General features: G+C 34.9%; 1 protein-coding gene across 7 annotated transcripts in view; it reads right to left on the reverse strand.

Moving 5' to 3' along the window:
- The window catches only part of TRIQK (triple QxxK/R motif containing), a 98,431-nt gene that overhangs the window by 40,358 nt on the left and 38,641 nt on the right, over window positions 1–19,432 (reverse strand). The gene's annotated exons all lie outside the window — the stretch shown is intronic.

The raw sequence follows: 19,432 nt of genomic DNA on the forward strand, positions 1-19,432 counted from the left end.
TGGATTTGTTTTTTGGTCTGGTTGTTCTCTTCTTTCTTTCTTTCTTTCTTTTTATTACGTTTTATTTTTATTTTTAATAATTTTTAAAATCTAATTTATTTTATTCAGTTTTCTTTCTTTTTTTCTCCCTTTTCTTCTGAGCTGTGTGGCTGACAAGGTCTTGGTGCTCCAGCTGTGTGTCAGGCCTGTGTCTCTGAGGTGGGAGTGCCGAGTTCAGGACATTGGGCCACTGGAGACCTCCCAGCTCCACATAAAATCAAATGGCAAAAGCCCTTCCCGAGATCTCCATCTCAATGCTAAGACCCAGCTCCACTCAACGAACAGCAAGCTGGACACACTATGCCAAACAATTAGCAAGACAGGAACAAAATCACACCCATTAGGAGAGAGGTTGAGTAAAATCATAATAATGTCACAGACACCTCTTAACACACCACTGGACGTGGTCCTGCCCACCAGAAAGACAAGATCCAGCCTCATCCACCAAATACAGGCACCAGTTCCCTCCACCAGGAAGCTTACACAACCCACTGAACCAACCTTAGCCACTGCGGGCAGACACCAAAAACAATGGAAACTACGAACGTGCACCTCAGAAAAGGAGACCCCAAACACAGTAAGTGAAGCAAAATGAGAAGAAAGAGAAACACACAGCAGATGAAGGAGCAAGGTAAACCCACAAGACCAAACAAATGAAGAGGAAACAGGCAGTCTACATGAAAAAGAATTCAGAGTAATGATAGTAAAGATAATCCAAAATTTTGGAAATAGAATGGAGAAAATACAAAAAACGTTTAACAAGGACCTAGAAGAACTAAAGAGCAAACAAACAATGATGGACAACACAATAAATGAAATTAAAAATTCTCTAGAAGGAATCAATAGCTGATAACTGAGGCAGAAGAACGGATAAGTGACCTGGAAGATAAAATAGTGGAAATAACTACCGCAGAGCAGAATAAAGAAAAAAGAATGAAAAGAACTGAGGACAAGCTCAGAGAATGCTGGGACAACATTAAATACACCAACATTCGAAACATAGGGGTCCCAGAAGAAGAAGAGAAAAAGAAAGGGACTGAGAAAATATTTGAAAAGATTATAGTTGAAAACTTTCCTAATATGGGAAAGGAAACAGTCAATCAGGTCCACTTCGCACAGAGAGTCCCATACAGGATAAATCAAAGGAGAAACAGGCCAAGACACATATTAATCAAACTATCAAAAATTAAATATAAAGAAAACATATTAAAACCAGCAAGGAAAAACAACAAATAACATACAAGGGTGTCCCCATAAGGTTAACAGCTGATCTTTCAGCAGAAACTCTGCAAAGCAGAAGGGCATGGCAGGACATATCTAAAGTGATGAAAGGGAAAAAGCCACAACAAAGATTACTCTATCCAGAAAGGATCTCATTCAGATTTGAGGGGGAAATTAAAATATTTACAGAAGAGCAAAAACTAAGAGAATTCAGCATCACCAAACCAGGTTTACAACAAATGCTAAAGGAGCTTCTCTAGGCAGGAAATATAAGAGAAGGAAAAGACCTACAATAACAAACCCAAAACAATTAAGAAAATGGTAATGGGAACATACATATTGATAATTACCTTAAAAGTAAATGGATTAAATGCTCCAATCAAAAGACATAGACTGGCTGAAAGGATACAAAAAAAATACCCATATATATGCTGTCTACAAGCGACCCACTTCAGAGCTAGGGACACATACAGACTGAAAGTGAGGGGATGGAAAAAGATATTCCATGCAAATGGAAATCAAAAGAAAGCTGGAGTAGCAATTCTCATATCAGACAAAATAGACTTTAAAACAAACACTATTACAAGATACAAAGAAGGACACTACATAATGATCAAGGGATCAATCCAAGAAGAAGATATAACAATTGTAAATATTTATGCACCCAATATAGGAGCACCTCAATACATAAGTCAAATGCTAACAGCCATAAAAGGGGAAATCGACAGTAACACAATCATAGTAGGGGACTTTAACACCCCACTTTCACCAATGGATAGATCATTCAAAATGAAAATAAATAAGGAAACACAAGCTTTAAATGATACATTAAACAAGATGGACTTAATTGATATTTATAGGACATTCCAACCAAAAACAACAGAATACACTTTCTTCTCAAGTGTTCATGGAACATTCTCCAGGATAGATCATATCTTCGGTCACAAATCAAACCTTGGTAAATTTAACAAAATTGAAATCGTATCAAGTATCTTTTCCGACCACAACACTGTGACAGTAGATAGCAATTACAAGAAAAAATCTGTAAAAAATACAAACACATGGAGGCTAAACAATACACCACTCAATAACCAAGAGATCACTGAAGAAATCAAAGAGGAAATCAAAAAATACCTAGAAACAAATGACAATGAAAACATGATGACCCAAAACCTATGGGATGCAGCAAAAGCAATTTTAACAGGGAAGTTTATAGCAATACAATCTTACCTCAAGAAACAAGAAACATCTCAAATAAACAACCTAACCTTACACCTAAAGCAATTAGAGAAAGAAGAATAAAATAACTCCAAAGTTAGCAGAAAGGAAGAAATAATAAAGATCATATCAGAAGTAAAAGAAAAAGAAATAAAGGAAACCATAGCAAAGCTCAGTAAAACTAAAAGCTGGTTTTTTGGGAAGATAAACAAAATTGATAAACCATTAGCCAGACTCATCAAGAGAAAAAGGGAGAAGACTCAAATCAATAGAATTAGAAATGAAAAAGGAGAAGTAACAACTGACACTGCAGAAATAAAAAGGATCATGAGAGATTACTACAAGCAACTATATACCAATAAAATGGACAACCTGGAAGAAATGGACAAATTCTCAGAAAAGTACAATGTTCTGAGACTGTACCAGGAAGAAATAGAAAATATAAACAGACCAATCACAAGCAATGAAATTGAGACTGTGATTAAAAATCTTTCAACAAACAAAATCCAAGGACCAGATGGCTTCACAGGCGAAATCTATCAAACATTTAGAGAAGAGCTAACACCTATCCTTCTCAAAATCTTCCAAAATATAGCAGAGGGAGGAACACTCCCAAACTCATTCTATGAGGCCACCATCACCCTGATACCAAAGCCAGACAGAGATGTCACAAAGAAAGAAAACTACAGGCCAATATCACTGATGAACATAGATGCAAAAATTCTCAACAAAATACTAGCCAACAGAATCCAACAACACACTAAAAGGATCATACACCATGACCAAGTGGGGTTTACCCCAGGAATGCAAGGATTCTTCAGTTTACGCAAATCAATCAATGTGATAAACTATATAAACAAATTGAAGGAGAAAAACCATATAAACATCTCAATAGATGCAGAAAAAGCTTTTGACAAAATTCAACACTCATTTATGATAAACCCCCCCTCCCCCAGAAAGCAGGCATAAAGAGAACTTACCTCAACATAATAAAGGCCATATACAAACCCACAGCCAACATCATTCTCAATGGTGAAAAACTGAAACCATTTCCTCTAAGATCCGGAACAAGACAAGGTTGTCCACTCTCACCACTATTATTCAACATAGTTTTGGAAGTTTTAGCCACAGCAATCAGACAAGAAAAAGAAATAAAAGGAATCCAAATCAGAAAAGAAGAAGTAAAGCTGTCACTGTTTGCAGATAACATGATACTATGCATAGAGATCCTAAAGATGCTCCCAGAAAACTACTAGAGCTAATCAATGAATTTGGTAAAGTAGCAGGATACAAAATTAATGCACAGAAATCTCTTGCTTTCCTATACACTAATGATGAAAAATCTGAAAGAGAAATTAAGGAAACACTCCCATTTACCACTGCAACAAAAAGAATAAATTACCTAGGAATAAACCCATCTAAGGAGACAAAAGACCTGTATGCAGAAATTATAAGACACTGATGAAAGAAATTACAGATGATACAAACAGATGGAGAGATATACCATGTTTTTTGATTGGAGGAATCAACATTGTGAAAATGACTATACTACCCAAAGCAAACTACAGATTCAATGCAATCCTTATCAAACTACCAATGGCATTTTTCACAGAACTAGAACAAAAAATTTCACAATTTGTATGGAAACACTGAAGACCCTGAAGAGCCAAAGCAATCTTGAGAAAGAAATACAGAGCTGGAGGAATCAGGGTCCCTGATGTCAGACTATACTACAAAGCTACAGTAATCAAGACAGTATGGTACTGGCATAAAAACAGAAATATAGATCAATGGAACAGGATAGAAAGCCCAGAGATTAACCCACGCACCTATGGTCAACTAATCTATGACAAAGGAGGCAAGGATATACGATGGAGAAAAGACAGCCTCTTCAATAAGTGGTGCTGGGAAAACCAGACAGCTACATGTAAAAGAATGAAATTAGAACATTCCCTAACACCATACACAAAAATAAACTCAAAATGGATTAAAGACCTAAATGTAAGGTCAGACACTATAAAACTCTTAGAGGAAAACATAGGCAGAACACTCTATGACATAAATCACGGCAAGATCCTTTTTGAACCACCTCCTAGAGAAATGGACATAAAAACAAAAATAAACATATGGGACCTATTGAAACTTAAAACCTTTTGCATAGCAAAGAAAACCATAAACAAGATGAAAAGACAACCCTCAGAATGGGAGAATTTTTTTTCAAATGAAGCAACTGACAAAGGATTAATCTCTAAAATTTACAAGCAGCTCATGCAGCTCAATATCAAATAAACAAACAACCCAATTCAAAAATGGGTGGAAGACCTAAACAGACATTTCTCCAAAGAAGATATACAGATTGCCAAGAAACACATGAAAGGATGCTCAACATCATTAATCATTAGAGAAATGCAAATCAAAACTACAATGAGGTATCACCTCACACCAGTCAGAATGGCCATTATCCAAAAATCAACCAACAATAAATGCTGGAGAGGGTGTGGAGAAAAGGGAACCCTCTTGCACTGTTGGTGGGAATGTAAATTGATACAGCCACTATGGAGAACAGTATGGAGGCTCCTTAAAAAACTAAAGATAGAGCTACCATATGACCCAGCAATCCCACTACTGGGCATATATCCTGAGAAAACCATAATTCAAAAAGAGTTATGTATCACAATGTTCATTGCAGCTCTATTTACAATAGCCAGGATATGGAAGCAACCTAAGTGTCCATCAACGGATGAATATATAAAGAAGATATGGCATATATATAGATATATATAGATAGATAGATATAGATATAGATATATATATACACATATATATACACAATGTAATATTGCTCAGCCATAAAAAGAAATGAAATTGAGTTATTTGTAGTGAGGTGGATGGACCTAGAGTCTGTCATACAGAGTGAAGTAAGTCAGGAAGAGAAAAACAAATACCATATGCCAGCACATATATATGGAATCTAAAAAAAAAATAAAATAAAATAGTTCTGAAGAACCTAAGCATATGACAGGAATAAAGATGCAGACATAGAGAATGGACTTGAGGACAAGGAGAGGAGGTAGGGTAAGCTGAGACAAAGTGAGAGAGTGGCATGGACACACATACACCACCAAATGTAAAATAGATAGCTAGTGGGAAGCCGCCACATAGCACAGGGAGATCAGCTCGGTGCTTTGTGACCACCTAGAGGGGTGGGATAGGGAGGGTGGGAAGGAGATGCAATAGGGAGGAGATATGGGGGTATATGTATATGTATAGCTGATTCACTTTTTTAGAAAGCAGAAACTAACACACCATTGTAAAACAATTATACTCCAATAAAGATGTAAAAAAATAAAAAAGAATATAAAATTCTTTCAAATAAATTATCAAGGATACAATTGTTGGTGCAAATAAATACAATTAAATACAATTAAATTTCCCAATTATTCATTCTTGGTAACATTCATTTTATCAAGTACTATTAATGCTCAATGAAAGCACACTGTTACAGAGCTGGAGATCAGGGTATTTAAGGTGAGGGTTTCAGCCATTTTGATGAGTCACTCTGTTTTCCTGGGTCTCTCCCATGTATACATGTTATTTAAGTTCTGTTTGATTTTCTCCTGTTAATCTGTCTCATGTCAACTTAATTCTTAGACCAGCCAGAAGAACCTAGAAGAGTAGAAGAAAATTTCTTCCCCCCCGGACACTACATTATATGCACTGTTTGTTTTAATTCACAAAATATCTTTCAAATCCTATTTTTTTTTACTGAATTTAGGTATTGTAGCTGAGACTGCAACCTACTAACCAAAATCCATATTGTCCTTTTCTTCCTGGCACTATTTTTCCTAGCCTGAAATCAAACATTTAATTGAATTCTTGTCAACAGAATATGAATGGAAGTGATGTGTGCCACTTCCAGACCTGAACATTAAAAATCCCCCTTGTTGAATCCTGTGTTCTTTTTCCCCTTCCAATTGGCTAGAATGGGAATAATCCCCAGAGAAACCATAAGGGTATCTTTGTAAGAACACAGAATCTTGATCTGCCTGGGGTGGAGGAGGGTATTCTGTAACTTATTTGCTATTGTCGACTGAAAAAACTGCACAACCTTAAAGTTGAGAGTTATGTTTTATTCAGCAAACATTCTTAGGACTTCAAGCCTGGGAGGAAGCATCTCAAATAATTCTGAAAGACTGCTCAAAGAGGAAAGGGGGGAAGCCAGGATATACAGGAGCTTCTGCAACAAAGACCAGGTAGTTGGAACATCAAAAGATTACTATTAATTAAAGAAAACCAGATAGCTCAGTTTAAGGAATTTAGCTCTTTTCTATGTATGGGAAGATGCAAGAGTCTGGGCTCACTGAAATCATTCCTTTGATATCATTCCTTCAGCTATCTGGGGCCAGTATTGTGTGTTTTCTCATCCTGAGTTTCCTCTGTTGCACCATCACAGGTGGCTACAGTGGCTGACTGCTAGATGGGCTTGGCAGTGGGCGGCCTGTTTGTCTCCATCCTGAGTTTCCTCAGGGCTCACCATTCAGTGGCTGTAATGTGATGGCTTGATGGCTGCAACGTCCTTTGTTTACTGACATGGCAGGCAATATTTTAGTTCAAACTATCATTGTACTCTACTGAAAAAGAAATGAAATTCTACTGTGATTGAATCATGTATGTTGGTAGGGTCTATTACAGACCTAAGTGTTCCCCAGAGGGTGCCTGGAAGTGTTCCTCAATGCTTCAAGGAAGGAGCTACAAGATAAAGATGAAGTCAGGCAAGAACTGGCCAGTTCACAAGCAAAACAATGTGGGAATAGAGAGCCCAGTAATTTGGGAACAAGATTGGAAAAGCCAACATCTAAATGCCAAATAGCAGTAAATAAAAGTTAAAGAGAAGCATTGAATCTATAGATTGCTTTGGGTAGTATAGTCATTTTCACAATATTGATTTTTTCCAGTCCAAGAACATGGCGTATCTCTCCATCTGTTTGTGTCGTCTTTGATTTCTTTCATCAGTATCTTATAGTTTTCTGCGTACAGGTCTTTTGCCTCCTTAGGTAGGTTTATTCCTAGATATTTTATTATTTTTGTTGCAGTAGAGAATGGGATTGTTTCCTTAATTTCTCTTTCTGATCTTTCATTGTTAGTGTATGGGAATGCAAGAGATTTCTGTGTATTAATTTTGTATCCTGCAACTTTACTAAATTCATTGATTAGCTCTTGTAGTTTTCTGGTAGCATCTTTAGGATTTTCTACATATAGTATCATGTCATCTGCAAACAGTGACAATTTTACTTCTTCTTTGCCAATTTGGATTCTTTTTATTTCTTTTTCTTCTCTGTTCACCATGGCTAGGACTTCCAAATCTTTGTTGAATAATAGTAGCGAGAGTGGGCACCCTTGCCTTGTTCCTGGTTTTAGAGGAAATGCCTTCAGTTTTCCACCACTGAGAATAATGTTTGCTGTGGGTTTGTCATATATGGCCTTTTTTATGTTGAGGTAGGCTCCCTCTATGCCCACTTTCAATAAAAAATAAAATTAAAAAAAAAATGCAGTGAGGTACCACCTCACACCAGTCAGAATGGCCATCATTAAAAAGTCTACAAATAACAGATGCTGGAGAGGATGTGGAGAAAAAGGAAACCTCCTATATGTTAGTGGGAGTGTAAGCTGGTACAGCCACTTTGCAAAACAGTATGGAGCTTCCTCAGAAAACTAAAAATAGAATTACCATATGATCCAGCAATCCCACTACCTGGCATATACCCAGACGAAACTATAATTCAAAAAGATACATGCACCCCTATGTTCATAGCAACACTATTCACAACAGTCAAGACATGTTAACAACCTAAATGTCCATCGATAGATGAATGGATAAAGAAGATGATGAGATATCTATCTATCTATCTATCTATCTATCTATCTATCTATACACACACACAAAGTGGAACATTACCCACCCATATAAAAAGAATGAAATAATACCATTTGCAGCAACATGGATGCAACTAGAGATAATCGCACTAAGGGAAGTCAGAAAGAGAAAGACAAATACCATATGATATCACTTACATGTTGAATCTAGAATATGACACAAATGAACCTATCTATGAAACAGAAACAGACTCAGAGGGGGTTGGGGGAGGGATGGAGTGGGAGGTTGGCGTTAGCAGATGTAAACTATTATATATAGAATGGCTAAAACAACAAGGTCCTACTGTAGAGCACAGAGAACTATATTCAATATCCTATGATAAACCATAATGGAAAAAATATTTTTAAAAAAGAATGTATATATATGTATAACAGAATCACTTTGCTGTACAGCAGAAATTAACACAGCATTGTAAATCAACTATACTTCAATAAAACTTTTTTAAAATTTTTGAAAAAAGTTAAACAGATTTTGAAGAACAAATGCTCATTAAGAATCTCAGTTAAAAAAGAAAGAGAGAGAGGGGCAAAGAGCAGATCAAGGATGTTCCTTTCTCACCTGAACGTAATGTTCCAGATCACCTAGAGGCAGCCGCTATAGAAAGAGAGGCATAGGAGATCTGATGTTTATAAAGAAAGCAGACTTGAGAACCATGTCTAGGAAAGAAATCACAGTATGATTACTGGCACATGGAACTAACTAGAAATGATAAGAAGCTTACTAAAATATGAGGGAACTATATTTACAGGGAAACCAGAAATTTTGTTTAAAAAATTCTGTGAATGAAAACCAATCCTTGGGCCTCTAAACTTAAACCAGCAGAGTGCTGTCCCCAAAGAAGGCAAACTTTGTGGATTTGTAACACTCACTTCATATGTGACCAGGAAGGAGAACCATCCAGAAGGCAGAGCCATGACAAGGGAATTTCTCTAAAAAAGACCATAACTAGGGTCTAAGCAAGAAACTTCTACTGTCAGTATAATGGGCCTTCTCAGCGGTATCCTGCACAGCATGGATCAATGACCCCTGTGTGTTTCCCATTCTTCCCTTTCTAAATGGGAGTGATTATTGGATCTATGAAGCAGTTATCCTTTGCTTTGCTGTTATTTATTAGAGGCCTGGTGAGGCTGGGAAACAGTAGGTAAATTTCATAGTCTCTAAACCTCAAGGAACCACAGACTGTGCATTGGCTTGAGATCCTTGACTTTGTGTGGGATTCAGTAAGTGGGGAACTTTAGGATCTCCCTACTGGGGAGGCAGGAAAAAGGATGTGCATGGCTATATCATGACCAGAAAGGTGGAATATAGGAAAATCTGTTTCCTAAATTACATGCTCTCCTTTTTTTTTCCTGGTCACACTCAATTACATTTTCCAGCCTCCTTTGCTGTTAGTTGTGGGCATGTGACTGAGTTTCAATTAATGGAATATGAATAAATTAATGTTTGCTACTTCTATAACTAACCTATAAAAACTTTTCATATGTACTCATTCATCTGGCTGAAATGGAGATGACCTCCAGAATGACCCTGTTAATAATGTGATGAAGATGGCAGAGCCCATGACATCCTGGATCCTGAACGACTGCATGGAGGACAGCTATTCAACAAACTTGTTTTCCCTTTCATACTGCTATGAGCACAAGAAATAAACTTGTAGCATTTGAGCCTCTATACATTTTGCATCTATTTGTCACAGTAGGTAGTATCACCCTAACTAAAACAAACAGATGTATAGATTTCTCCATATAAACTGATGCAATTATCAAACTGTAAATGAGCATTATTAACAATGCCAAACACATTTGAAACCTGTTCAGACCAAACTGTATTGTTTATTTATGTTTATGGTCACACAGATAGAGCAATGATAACAATGATCCCACTTTATACAGTAAAAGGCATTTCCAAAGTAATAATTTCTACTTATATATAAGAAAATTATAAATTCAGCTAAAAATTTATTTTTGTATTCATAATAATCTTCAGATTTAATATTATGGTAATATCTAGGAATGTACAAAGCAAGACAAAAAGTCAAATAAATTGTCTTCATCTCTCATAAACCATGTAGTTATTACATCTAAGATAACACACCCTTAAAATTTCAGAATTGAAACCAAGACATCACCTAATCCTATATTCTCACTTGTTGTAATTCAGAATATCAAAAATAATTCTGATAATACAAGTACCATAAATAATGTCAACAGATATATTATAATTTATTCATATAGCAATCCATTTGCATACTGTTTTGCATTTGTTAATTGTAGAGAGAAGTCAAGTTATTTTAATCTTGATTGTGTGGGACTAGACAAGATATCACTACATTTTAGGAGAGAAGTTAGTTTAAATGAATAAATACACAAGATATTATTCTCTCTTCAACTTGGTTTTGTTTTTTTGCCTTTATGTAATAGCTTAAATGTTTAAAAAGCAAGTTACTAAGGTGACCTACCAAAACAGTCACTAACTATGTTTCCCCCAATTCTTTCCTGGTCATTAAAACAAACATCCAAACAGAGATAACACTTTAGAGGCCAGTATTTTATTCATTCATTATCTGTAGTAAATAAAAGAGTCAGGAACTCATAGAGAATCTTTTCACCGAAGTAAACTGGACTTTATTTACTTTAAAATGTACTTTAAATACACAAAATTATATCAAAAAAAAAAAAAAGCTAAAGAACCTAAAGGTTTATAAGGGCCTACACTCTATAAATGACACATTTTATGTGTATAATAACCTATGAATATAAAAACTTTAAAAGAATTTCAACCTAGGAGATACATTAAAGATGAACTAGTTTTAAATGTTTGTTCCTAATTATTTTGGTGATTGATAACCCTTATGCAAAATTTCAAAAATTTAAACTTTATTCTTATCTTTGAAATTATTATATTCTATTTTTTAAGCAAGGTTACATTTTAACAAATGTTGAAACAAACAAAAAAATGCCTAGAGAACACACACATGCACAAATGACTCACATTTTATTAGTTGCAACAAACACAAGAAGGTGGAAAATATTTTACTTTCCTAATAAACACATTGGGGCTATTTTAAATGATCTAAAGAGAAACCCACTCACGTGTATGGCACAAACTGTCAATGCCTCAGACATCTAGAACCTCTAAAATGCTCTGACTTTTCTTTGTTCTTCAAAGCCTTGCAGTAATCATCATTCATTTCTATTGCTTTGATGGTTAGATAGCAAACCCCCAAGAAATCCAGGGAGACATTAGCACATACAGCCACGATTTCTAATAAGACAGCTATTTGCATACAAGATCAGCCACAATTTAAAATGTGTTGTGATAGATGCAGAAAGGGAATAACAGATTTATATTAGCATGTACAATACCAAGACTGTTTTCACAATTTAATTCCTTGGAGATTATATCTCATCACCTTCTTTTATAAAGAAGACTACATTCCCTGAGGAACTAACTTGCTCTGAGACCCAGCTAAACTAAAATATGGATTAATAAGATAATATTTATTATTTATGAATGTTGCTGTAAGAATTATTTCGGATTAAATCATCAGAGAAGCTTTTAACATTCTTGAAACTTTATAACATATTTTTAAGGAAGAAAAAAAGTTAATTTTATTTAATACATAAATTGCATATTAAAATAATTCATAATTAATTTTTACTCCATTAAAACTGTACATTCTTTAGGACTTTTAAAATTAAAGAGAATACTTTTGTTTTTAATATCCTTTCTTAACCTGAATTTTGTACAGCAATTTGCCACACATATTTTTAAGCATAATATGTGAGCTTTAAAAAAGAAAACAAAGGTAGTGTTATATTTAATCACATTCCAACCAAATTATTTTATTGCTCATTTATACCTTTTTTATGAAATCCAGAAAGAACATGTAAAGAAATAAGAAACCTGAAGACTTCACATATGTCTCTGCTTCCAGAAAAAGCATTCAATCCAGACTGTGACATTTAAATACAGATCGAAACACAGGTTATTAAAAAAAAAAATCAACCCATAACCACAAAAAATTAACCATCTCAGTTTTTAAGGCTACAAGATAGACCCTCACTTAAAAAAAATAAAAAAATAAAAAAAAAACCCTCTTACCTAAGTATTAAGTTATAAACAGGCAAAAAATATGTTTGGCTATGGCTTGATCAGAATTGAGAACCAATCATGAAAATACAATCTTATGCTAGAAGCTGAATTGAAGAAAGTAGTAAACAAAGAAGATAAGGGTCCCTGATCTAACATTCCAGGTAATGTTTTAAAAATTCAAAGCTGATCATGTAACTAACATACTTAAGTCATCCAAATGATGGCCTTTTTCCTATATAAAGCAAAAATCCTTGGTATAAAGAAGCATTAATGATCCAAGTTTGTCATTTGTTCCCTACTCATGTTCCAGTGCACTATCAAATTCAGCTTTTAGGTCCATGATTTTGAAACTCTGCAATTTACTTTAAAGGTCACTTCCATAGCCCGCCCCCCCCACTCATGGAATCTATATTTTAATATTTCAAGCAAAGGTACATGATTCAGATCTCCAGAGATAATTCTCCACAATTGAGGAAATGAAAAATAGGTAATTAAAAGACTATCAAAATGTGACACAGCATCCAAGTAGACAATGTATACCTTGACATAAGCGTAAGAGTGAGATAAGTCTGTAATAAGAACAAATTCCTATTGTATAAAACTGGAGAGCTAAACAGTGGTCTTCCTTATATTTTCAAGGATCAAAGTGACCATTTTGTCTTTACTTTGCCGAATTAATTTCCTTTGTAGCTGCAGAAAGAGTATGTAAAAACTAGAATGTGTGAAAATGTGATTTCCAAAATCCTGATCACTTGCCAACATTGATATAAAAATTCATTAGAAAAGTAACTACAAGACAGTAATCTGTATGACTCCAAAAAGTCATGTTCCAAAAGAGGAATCTTAGTGATTGGGGCTACCCTTCATCTATACTTAGAACTAAAGTAATTACAGTATCAACAAATAGTGCTGGAACAACTGTATATCCTTATGGGAAAAAAAAAAAAAAAAAAGACCCCTATCTCATACCACACACAAAACTCAATTGAGGATAGACCATAGACCTAAACAAAAGAGAAAAACAATAAAACAATGAAGCTGCTAGGAAAAAAGAAGATTATTTTCATGACCTTGGGGTAGGCAAATAACACTTAGAGAGAACACAGATGGTATGCACCATAAAAGCAAAAGAAAAGGATGTACTGAACTTCATCAAGTAAGAAAATAAGTAGGTGAGTTACCTATAGGAAGTAAATATTCATAATACCTATATCTGACAAAAAGAACTTGCATCCAGAATGTATAAAGAACTACTCAATAATATAAGACATACAACTCAACAAAAAATGGGTAAAAGACTTGAACAGAAACTTCACCAAAGAAGATACGTAAATAACAAACAAGAACACGAAAAAGTTCTCAACACCATTAGTAATCAGCAAAATGCAAATTAAAATTAGAATTGAAATATCACTATACACCCACTAGAATGATTCAAATAAAGATTTACTCTACAAAATATTGGGAGGATGTGGAGCAACTGAAACTCTCATGTATGTAAGTTGTAAAATCATACAACCACTTTGGAAAATTGTTTAGCAATTTCTTACAAAATTAACTACCAACAATTCTACTCCTATGTATTTATCTAAGAGAGATAAATACATATGCCTACAAAAAAAGCTTTGTACAAGGATGTTCATAGCATTTTTATTCATAGTAGCCAAAAAGTGGAAACAGCTCCAATGTTGATCAATAGAAAAACTGATAAACTGCAGTTTATTCATATAATGAGATACTACCCAGCAAAAAACTACTGGTAGTATGCAACAATGGAAATAAATCTCAAAAATAGTATGCTGAGCAAAAAAAGCAATGTCTCCTTTGGACCTAAATTGAATGGGCATTCATCAGTTTCATTATAAGTGGCCTTATAATATGATTTAACAATGGTCATCCCTGCTTCTTCCCTGACACATACACTGAAACACTTAATTCCTATGGTCTAAGGAATATGTACAAAGTGAGAAAGCAGAGATGGAAAGCCTAGACAAATCTATTACAAAATAAGTAAAAGGAAGGAGAGATATAGGATAGTAAATAGAGAGGAACTGAGGTTGAGGGAGATTTTTTTGTTATGCTTTGCTTTGTTTTACTCTTGAGGGCATGTTTGTTTTTGAATACAGATGGAAATTTGAGTTGGTCTAAATAGTAAGTAGAAGGAACAAGCACAAAGTGAGGAGGTGAAGACACAGGAAAAAAAACAGAAAATGACTGAGGTTTCCAAGTAGATAGGAAGGGACAGAATTCAGTGTACACTTGAAGGAATAATCATAGCAGACTACCTATTTCACTTCAGCAGGAAAGAGGAAAAAACGATGAGTAAAAATCTATGTAAGTTTTGAGGTTTGGCTGCCAAAAGCAGAGGGAGCTCTAAGTGGTAGCTCTCCTTTCACTATTAATTAGGAAGCAAGGTTATCTCCTAAGAGTGAAACAGAAGGTGGGAAGTTTGGAGATTTGAGAGTGCAGAGGCTGGAATTTCTTCTGTGGAGAAATGGAAAGAGGTGTCTAGGGAAAATCGGATTAATGAGAAACACTAAGAGACCACATTAATTTGGTAACCATGAGTCCACGGTAGCAGCAAGCTACATGATTGCAAATAATATATTTCTGAGTGTTCAGCTGTGCATTGCTGGTCTAGGGAAGGGGTAGAGAGCTGGATTAAGCAAAGTTTCGTTTTTCCCGGACAGGCATAACAGAAGGGCAGTAGGGCAAAAAGATTAGGGTACTATAAAAAGTGGGTGAAATGATGTACCATGGAGTTTAAAGATAGAGAAAGAAGTGGAGACAGTGGGGATTTAAGATTTAAGCAGAAAATAGATCAATTTTTGGACTTAAAGATTTGTATGAGGTCCAATAACCAAAGTCTTCTTTTACTCTAGAAGAACTAAAGGTTATTAATAGAAAGTGTGAGGTGATTGATGTTATTATCGGGATGAAGCACGTTAGTCACCCATCATGGAGGGTGACTAAAATGATAGAAAAACAATATGGCAGAGAAAGAAACGAGAGACCAGAATAATATATACTTCATACATATGAATAGTGAAGGCACTCAGGAGGGTGGAAAGATTTGGGGTAGGATGGAAAGAAAACTCTAAGTTAGGGAGACTCTGTGACCTGAATGTCCACAGATAACAGCAAAGAAGAGAGGTAAAGGGCACTACAGTCTAATGGAATGAACCACAAAGGAGCTGTTTTTTTTTTGTTTCATTTGTCATTCTATATGCATGGAAAAAGAAATGATCTGGAAGTGGTAATAAGGAAATGAAAAGACAACCACCAAAATCTTGATCCATGGGTATGTGCAGGGTTAAAGGAAGAACAGTCTCCACTGAAGAAAGCTTCAGGGAAATGGTGTCTCTGAGAAGAATAAGGTTTCAATTAATGCCAAGAGGTAAAAGTAATAATCAATTGCTTGAGAATGGATGGGGTTCAAGAGGGACATAAAGAAAAATATAGGAACATAAGGGAACAGCAAAAGAGTGGTCCATGAAAAACAAAAACAAAACCAAAAATACCCACAAAATAATGGGGGGCATAAGTGTTAAGGGGAGGAAAAATGGCCAAATAGGTCATCTTAAAAAGTGAATGAATATAACAGGAATGTGTAATATCTCGAACCAGCTTAACTCATAACTGCATGGAGTACTCAGGCGTCCCTCTCAGGAGGCAGCTGTGGCCTGGGTAAAATGGGGAGATCCCAGTCCCTGGGGAAAGGGTCAGCTGCCCAGAACTGAGCATCTCAGTTCCAGAGGAAAAGTCTCGGGTTTCCTGTTTTCAACAGGAAACCATAAAAGGGTATTGTGCAGTGAGGTAACCAAATCAGACACTTTCTAATGATATTAGAAAGACTGGAAGGTTTGAACATAATTAATGTTTTTAAAAAAATTTAGTTATGTTCAAAGGCAATCCACTAAGGGAGGAATGCAGCAAGTAGAAAGGAAGTGACGTTTTGGTGTTTGACTTTTAGAATTTGGGAACATCCTGGATGGGGGTAGGAGGCAAAGGAAGAGCTGAAGATGACTATGCTTTTAAACTGAGTCATAATTAAAATACAAAGTCCCAGGTCTTACTCTTCAGATACAGCCGGTCAGCAATGTCGGGGTGGGTCCAAGGAAGCTGCATTTTAAACAAGCACCAGCTCCCTGCCGCAGTTTTCAAACTCAGGTGGTTCATGGCCCATACTTGCAAAATACTGGGTTAGCGAGATGGTAATGTCATTAACAGAAATAGGTAATATAGCGGGAGAAGAAGGTATGGGCTAGGCGATGAGGATACAGTAGTAGTATAAATCCACACCATAAAATGTTTAAAATTGCTGTAAGAAAACAATGCACTTGTTTTTCCTGAAACCTAATAGAATTAGTTAATCCAAACATAATTGTATCACAAATTCCCAGGTCTTCATAAAAAAAATACCTACAAATATTTTACTTACTTTTATTTTAATGCCTTTTTAATTCACAGATTGTTGTGGCATCTGGACACATGGCGTACTTGAAAACAACACATTAAATTTATACTGCCCAGAATAGACAAAAAGCTGCCTGCATGTACCATCAACAACACTCATCATTTGGGGGTGGGGGAGTTACATTAGCTGGGCCCCATGGAATTATTTTTTTAAATTCTGAACTTCACATAAATATCAAACAAATAGGCACTTCAAATCTGACAGGGAGAGAATTTCTCTCTGGACCATGTTCCTAAGCAGAAAAATGATCATTATGATTTGCAGGGTTTAAATTCAGCAAAACGGGAAATGCACTTCAGTTAATTTCTCGTATTACATTTGCAAAAGAAGATAGGTTAATTAAGCTAGGATTGGCCTATGATATAACTTTTAATATTTAATTAAAAAGTCATAAACTACACTCTTTCAAATAAGGGTTTTTTTAATTGTAAACTGTACTTTCAAAAAGTTTTTATAGGTTACAATAATATGGTACCAAATAAGTAAAACTCCAGACCCTGTTTTTACTATTACAAAGTGCTGATAAAAGAAGAGACACATATCCAACCATGTAAAAAGAGCAAAGACACCTACAGTTCTAGTATAAAATCAGTAAGTCAGGCAACGTGTACAATGCATGCTAAGAGCTACTAACAGTCAAGAGGAATAAGAGGAAGCAAGGCTATGTTTGGCTTCAGGGACTCAAGCAGAGAAAAGGCAGTTTCGCATCCTTGGCCTTTGACCAACACACCTACAGACTGTTTTTCCTGAAGAGACAAAGAGTAATTAAAAATAGGGTTCTAGCTCTAAAGGTCACAAACTTTGATTTTTCAATACTTACAATCCCTTTACATGAGGGATTATTTTAAGGGAATTTTATGAAACCCAAGATTGTTTCAATTATCATATCAATAACAAAAAACTTTATTGCATCCAGATGCTACCAAAAACTGGTAGCTAAAAGATGAGGGAAAACAATAAGCTCTAAATGCAAACATCTCAGATGGCATCTATTCTTATCTCTGAAATTCCTAAGTAAACAGATGTATATCTATTTTATCATAATTCCTCAATATGAACTCCCTTTCCTTGGTTCTGAAGTAATATTAGCAAATTCTTATTCAGAGTTTTCAATAAGTTACCTGAGACAAAGGTTTACTAGCAAAAAGTACGTTTTTTATGTTTAGCCCAAAATAATATATATCTGTGTAGATGAAGTATTCTGATTCACCCTTAATCTATCAAAATCACTATTTATAACCAAGTTTGGCTTATTTCAAACAAAGTTAAAATTTTTATTTTTCTTAATTTACATGTATTTTACATTGAAGTAAACGTGAACCAAGTTCCCAAAATGTGGTAGTTTTAGGACAAGTTTACTGCAAAGCTTTACTGAATCTCCACATGTGTCTTGTTAATCTCTGAGAGGACTTGAAACTATGTTTCCAATGTTACTTGTCCAACTTTTCAAATTTTGCACATTATCATCCCATAAAACCTCTGTTTCACGTAAAGTTTGTTGAATTAAAGGGATTATTGGAAAGTTGATTTAGAAGGATTATAAGGGAAGGGAATAAGCATCTCGTTAATGAATAAAAGATATCAAGAACTGGTTAAGAGACATGCTTATCAATCAGCTCCCCAGCTTCAGATGTGAAAGGAATATTCGAGGAAAAGAAAATCCTTAACAAGCTAGATCAGATATATAATAAGCTATTTTGAAAAATACAAACAGGCACTATAAGGATATTATGAGAGTGAAAAATCATAAGCCAATCTCAATTATGAAGAGAGATATAAAAATCCTAAATATAATATTATAAACTAAATCCAGTATGTATAATCATAATAACAAAATTCACCATGAAGAAGCTGGGCCAATAACAAAAATGGAAGGATAGTTTAATATTAGATAACACAATAATATTCTGCATGTAACTGTTTAAAGAAGAGAAAAAAAATGAAAGTCCTCAATCAATAGATGCAAAAATAAAAGTTACATCTACTACCCATTGATTCTTAAAGAGAGAGAGAAAGAAAATAAAGAAGAGTTGGGTGGGAGCAGGGGAGAAAGGGAGGGAGGAAACAGGAATAGAAAAGAACTTTCTCACTCTGATTATAAATAGGCAAACAGATAAAGATTATCCTTAATAGTGAAAATCATAAACAAGACAAATATAGTCTTTTACTGAGAAATCCAGGTAATATAGTGAGACAAGGGGATGAAAGGATACAGGGATTGGAAAGAAAAAAAAAAAAAACTTATTATTCACAAATAATATGACTGGGGAGACAGAAAGGAAACTACAGGCAAATTATTAGAATGTGTACAACATTCTTTACAAGGGCTCAGCAAGACTAATGTATATTAAATCTAGGTACAAAGATCATAATTACTATAACAGTAAAATCTATAAAATACCTATAAATACTATGAATACCTCTAAAATGCATGCAAGATCATTTAC

Source organism: Balaenoptera physalus (assembly GCF_965194825.1).
Source record: "Balaenoptera physalus genome assembly, chromosome: 17".
NCBI lineage: Eukaryota > Metazoa > Chordata > Mammalia > Artiodactyla > Balaenopteridae > Balaenoptera > Balaenoptera physalus.